Here is a 6,671-nt window from a genome sequence, read left to right as displayed (position 1 = left end):
GGAAAACCTGTAACCTTTATGTTTTTAAAGTTGTAAGTAGTAGCACAATGCCTTTTTGATTGACATTTTATGGAGACTTAGAGTGACATCTTGGCCATGTTTTCCTTTTGAAATGTCTACGTTTATCTGAACCAAAGCATTCTTTGAAATTCCGGAAGGTGTGATGCTAAGACGAGGTTTAGACGGAATTGAGTAATTGAACTTGTGTATTTTCGGAGCGATTACAGTATACTGCCTGTCAGCGTAAGATGCCAGGTGAGGTCGCTTCCATCACCGGTGACAATCACTACGGGATAATACCAGGACGATGGGGAGACTCTTCCTCATCAGGCGTAGTAGATGCATCCGCAACACCCCTCAAAAGGATAACGTTTGACTTTCCAAAATTTTTTCCATTGCCGTCGTAAGCTGTCAACCGCTTTCAGATGTGAGCTCACCTCGCTGTATCTATACGCGTTAATAGACGAAGCGCTGCTGGTGCGATGACTGGGCTTTTTGCTACCGGTTGCGGTTGCCCCACCACCAGCGCTAGCAAACCGCTTAACATCCCCGCAGCTTTCTTGTCAATAACACTTGTGATGTTCAATTACAGTATCTGTCAAAAGCTTGCTTGTAGAACCCACTCATGTGAGGTTGCCGAAAAAAATTCTTCCGGTTTTTACTATCCTTGCTGCTGGCAAAACCCGTGGCAAGCCAATTCCGTCTATCTTTTTGCCGGCGCACTGGAGCCGTATGGGGATAGAGACAGTGGTACCCCCGCCGTAAGTACCTAGAGGTTTCGACAGACCTACCCCAACAGACCTACCCTTACAGAAAACGAAAATCATCTCCCGTTAGACCTACCCCGACATATCTACCCATGAAACAAACTGAATAATGCTTCCGGTACAACTACCCCGTTAATAATTGATTATAAAAAAGCCGTCTTATCTACCCATTTGTTTAACTGAGACCGACAAGCCTACCCCTTCGCTGAACACTGATCGACAAGTGTACCTCTCAGATTAATACAGTCCGGCATATCTACCCTTTCGATTAATACAGTCCGATACACCTACCCCTTTGATTAACACAGTCCGACATACCTACCCTTTCGATTAATGCATTCCGACTTTCCTACTCCTTCGCGGGAAATTGATCGGCACACCTACCCCTGCGGTTAATACACCCCGACACACCTATACCCCTTCGGTTAAAACAGTCCGACACTCCTACCCCTTCGTTTTAAATATCCGATTTACCTACCCTAGAGCCCGGCGCACCTACCCCTTTGTTACAGGGCTTTTTAAAAATGTATTTAGACTGGCTTTAGCCTACCTCTGAGAAGCAGCATCCATTTTTAATCATCTTTTTGCTCGTAAGAAGATAAGATGAGGAAACAAGATGCTTCCGCTTATCCTACTGTTTGCATCATTTGGAATTGGCGGTGGCAGTTTTGTTATCAAAAACTGAAAATATTATACGGTTAGAGATTGGTGAAAATAGTATCGAATAAATTTTCACTTACCAGGTTGCAGGTGTGGAATTTTATTTTTTACTGTTAATAGTCTTTTTTTATTAAACGATGACTTTCTGGTGGCTTTCGAAGAGGAAGGGAACCTGCAGTGGGTTTGGTCAACGCCCTTTTAGGAGAAGATTTCTTTGATAGTTTGGCCTTTACTGCTACTTTTCTAGAAGGTTGAGCGCAAATCTCTTCCGCACTGTCAATTTCAGTTGTTTCTCCAGGAATGTTAAGCCTTCTCCTCTTCTTTTCTCGCTGTCCTCTTCCTGTATTGTGAATATTCAAGATAGGAAGACCAGAGAAATAGAGGATGTCGTCTTGGATCCAATTCTCAGCTACAACAAGTAGCCAGTTACCTTTTTCACGTGACGTTTTCGGTATTTCTACAATCCAGAGAGACATAATGGCAGCAAATATTTCACGGTTTACAGCAACAAACGTAAAACAAGCGTTTGAAAAATGGTGAACTATACTGACTTCGATCCACATGCATTACAGTTGCCGTTTACAATAGTTTACTGTCTTATTTGAAAATTGTGGTTAAACATATATCAAATTATTTAAGTAAAAACCTTTTTAAGGTATTATTTCTTTTGTTGGAAATTCGCAATGAATATTGTCATACCGGATTTGCTTTTAATGATTCTTGTATTTAAACTAGAAGAGCACAATACAACACAGAAAATAAATGTGACTATAACTTTACTTAACTCGAACGATCGAATGGGAAGAGTTAGGATGATCCGTGAGAACTAATACGAGGGCTAAAATTGTATAGTTTTTATACCCCATAACTGATATACGCCCTTTCTCTAGAACTTGGATAAATTCTTAAACAAACAATCTTTGCTAACCTGTCTACGTATGTTACAGCATTTTTCGTGGAAGGCTGTACCTTGCGCAATTACGACGTCGGTTGTCACGTCTTTTCAAAAATGATAGCCGCGTCAACTGTTTTTCCCTCGCGACAGTATGTTAAAAATACGTCCATTAAAAACAGTTTGACATCCTTGTTAAACTAATCAATCGATTTATTTAGTTTTCCACATATAGTATGTTATTGTTAAACATCGCTAGCAGACAATAAGTGGATGGGTTTCAGTTCTTTTCGTTCATTGGATTTCTAAAAGGAATTGATATTACCAGCCTCCTTTGGATTGCTCTAGAAGAGATTTTACTCAAAATTCTTGATCACTGAGGTTGGTATTTATTGGTTGGTTGTTGAAAAACTGTGTTTCTTGAACGTGGTATAGCCTACATTAGCATCTGCACAAAGCAAAAAAGCTTTTATGGAACCTAGTTACGAACTGCAAGGTAGTTTAACACAAAATAATTTCACCGTACTACTTTGCTTCTTTGTAATTTGCGGTACGTAATTTAACTTTCTATTTTTCTGGCTTTAGCTGGTGCTTTCACATGTGCATTTTGCGTAGGGACCAACTACTTTATTTATTCTTCCAACTAATTTCGAGTGTATTATTACCTGCCTAAGCCTTACGGTTCTGTAATCCTTCAATTTTCATTGTCCTATTACTTGTTTAGGTGAGTTTTCATTCATAGATAAACATTATGTTTTTCGTAGACATTCATCGCTGTATCCATACTCTCTTCGGCAGTACCCATGAATAAGCGAAAGGTTAAAGATTTCGTTGGTCGGAGACAAAGAGCTCGTAGAATTCGTAGAATTGCTGATGAACAACTAAATGGAAATGGAAATGATTCCGTCACTTGTGACAATGAGGAAGTGAGTAATTTACCGGAAGAGACGCCGATCAATTATATGGAAGTAAGGGATGTTGGTATTGTTGTTGGCGATAGTTTGTCGAGTCACGGTGAACGTATTGACGTTTCATCCGTTGGGAGACATAGTGATGTTGAAGGAAGTCATTACGGTTCTACTGAAGATGAAGAAATCTTTGTAGATAACTTAAGTGTTGGGGATTCAGATGAAGCTCAAGAACTCGTAGAACTCGACTTAGTAGGTGTTGATGACGGTTAAACTGTTCTAGAACGGCAGCAATTATTTAGAAAACGAATCGCCCATTGGGCAGTGGAGCCCAACGTTTCAAGGGATAGTGTAAACAAGCTTTTGGCTATCTTTAGAGCTAATCAATATCTTTCTCCCCCCCCCCCCCCCCCCCCCCCCAAGAATTATAAAACGCTGTTAGGCACACCTCGTAAGGTAAACACAATCGAAGTTAGTCCCGGGCGGTATTTCGAATTCAATCTACTCGATGGTATTATCGCTTCTTTGAACTTAATAAATGTAATTTTCGAATTTGGGAAACTATAGTTAAAATGTTTGTTGGTGGTGTATACTATTGCTGTATGAAATGTGAAGCCCAAGGAAAGTAATGTTTTAAACGATAGCGGTATATGTGGAAGGGTAACATATCCGGAATTAGATGCGTTGCTAAGAACGGACGAGTCCTTTAGAAATCGTGAACAGAGCGTTCATCATTTGGGAAGATCAGTTTTAGAATATAGATGTGATTGCCTTTTTTTTCATTAATCCAATGCAGCTTGTTTATTTGGAGCGTATGAAAAAACTACTTCAGATTTTGATCAGTGAAAGACGAAACATGCGAATCACAGAGTGTCATCCCATCAAATTGCTGAAACTTTCTCGCTTCTTAATTTCCATCAAAGAACTTATCCCAATCGGGTGCTGGATAGCATCCGAAGTTGAGATGCTCGCATACAAGGTGACGGTGATAATAATGTCACTAAAAACTTGCCATAACTGAAAGACCCTTAATTAAGTATCCAGTCGCTGCTGTGCAACCAGTATTGAAGCTACCACGCAGGTTAGTTTTTATGTATTGTTCATAAATATTACATATCTAACCTGCATATTGATTATAGTAAATTGTTAACTCGGCATTGCTGCATAACATTTTTCTTTTCTATCTATTAGATAAAGGAAAATTTATTCCGGTGAAAAATGTTTGCCAGTCACATCCTGAGATCGACACCGGAACAATTCCAGCTTATTGTCATTTCCATATTTTCATGAAACGTTTTACTTTAACCATGAACGACGAACATTACACAGTCTTTCAATGGCAATAATTTTAATTCCAAAAAATAATTCAGCCTGTGAATAAAACAATTTAAAACCACCAATCTATTTACTCATTTGTATATTGCATATATGGTGCGAGAAGGTTAAGGACGCCTCGGTGCCGCGCACGCCAATTGTAATCTTTCATTTTGGGAACATACTTTTTAACTGTTGCTTATAGTGTTACACGAAATTGTTGTTGTAATGCCGAAAATAGTTTATTGAGGGAAAAAGTGGAAAGATGTTTTTCACAAGACAGCATGTAGACATCTGGTGGACATCAGTAAACTACACTAATATCTGACATATCGTTCTATAGGCTTACAGTTGTTTTAGATAACTAAATACAGTAATCAGACAAGTTGATATCTATTAGATATCAAAAAGTTATCACGTTCTACTAGGGAGTAGCTCTTCCTGGCGAGTAACTCGCTTTTGTTCTTTTTCTTGCAGGAACTTGATGATATCTTCTTTAGTGGTTTTTTGCGTTTTACGGTGGACGGTGAGCCATCTCCCGTAGAACATTTGCTGCTTCTGCCATCGGAGTCATCTTCCGTGTTAGCCGAGCTGCTTGAGCTGCAGGCGCTCCCGGCAATTGGCAGTGTAACATTCGGTTTTGGATAGACTACCGCCCCTTGTCCACGCATGACAGCTGGGATCATGCCGTCGTCCTTTGCTCCGAGTTTTTTAAACTCCTCATCAAATTCGGAGCGTTGCAGTACTTCACCAGTTGTTCCATTCTTTCTGCTTGCAGTGGTATGCCGCTTTTTCACAGTTTTAAATCTATTGATAACAAATGGGGTTAACAATAATAAATGACATGCGCAAAGTAGTATTCTTACCGGTTTCCAACATGTTCAGGAGTGAAATGAGAAGCTAAATACTTCTCATTTAACTGCTTAGCGAGCTGCACCCACAACATCTTCTTGGTTTTGAATTTTCTCATGGGTCCAACCTGTTGGAAAAGTGCAGCGTACATTGTAAGCATCTCTCTGGTTTGTGCTTCGTCCTTCCACTCGAACCTGCCGCTGTCCGTTTTGGATTTCTTTGAGACTTCGTTGGAATTTGTTTTTAGAGCCATTCCCTTGTTGCAAGTAGACATAGCTACTCTGGAAGTATCCCCAACCTCATCGAACAAAGTTCCCACTAAAAAAAGATCAGTTATAGTAAGGGAAAGGTAATATACGAGAGACTGATTAGATATAGTGTATAAATAATAACAATATATAACTGCACACCTGCTCACCTGAGTCATCCTCTATATTGTATACAGCATAAGTAGGGGACATCGGACTGTTTACACTTTCCATCTCTGGTTCGATGGGTTTTTCAGGGATGGCTACATAACCAAAACGAAGAGCCTTAGCATAACTTACCTGATCAGTCCTTGTTAAACAAATCAGGATCAGCAGACGAACGGGGCATTTACTAGTAGACGATTTTTTTGTATAATGTAACAGTTACATGGTTTTTGTTATGGTCGAAATTTGTTTACATTTTCAAAATGAGTGATGCTAGCGAGAGTGGAAGTGTTTGAGAATGCGTTAAATTATATCGTGATGACGATAAAGCGTTGTCCATAAACGAAGAAAAGATGACAATCGTTTTTTTGGGGGAAAAAGATTCCGCAGGTATTTTTTAAAATGTAACTATAAAATAACAAATTTTAATTGTTGTTTCTTTATTTTTATTTTAGGAAATATTTCTATTTACAAAATCTATTTTCAAGAACTTATAGACTGTAATCTAATTACAGTATCTACCGATCCTGATTTGTTTAACTAGGACAATCAGGTAAGTTCTGCTGAGGCTCTTCGTCGTGGTTATGTAGCCATTCCTGAGAAACCCATCAAACCAGAGATGGAAAATTTAAACAGTCCGATGTCTCCTACTTTTGCTGTTTACAATATGGAGGATGACTCAGGTGAGCAGGCGTGCAGTTATGGTTTGTCATTTTTTAAACACTATATGTAATCTGGTTTTCATATTTTACCTCTCCCGTATAACTGATCTGTTTTTAAGTAGGAACTTTGTTCAACGAAATTCAGGACACTTCCAGGGTAGCAATGTCTAGATACAATAAAGGAAAGGCTCTGAAAAAAAAAT

The sequence above is a fragment of the Daphnia carinata genome, chromosome 7 (genome assembly GCF_022539665.2).
Source record: "Daphnia carinata strain CSIRO-1 chromosome 7, CSIRO_AGI_Dcar_HiC_V3, whole genome shotgun sequence".
NCBI lineage: Eukaryota > Metazoa > Arthropoda > Branchiopoda > Diplostraca > Daphniidae > Daphnia > Daphnia carinata.
The sequence above is the reverse complement of the archived record's forward strand: the minus strand, read 5'-3'. Positions refer to the sequence as shown.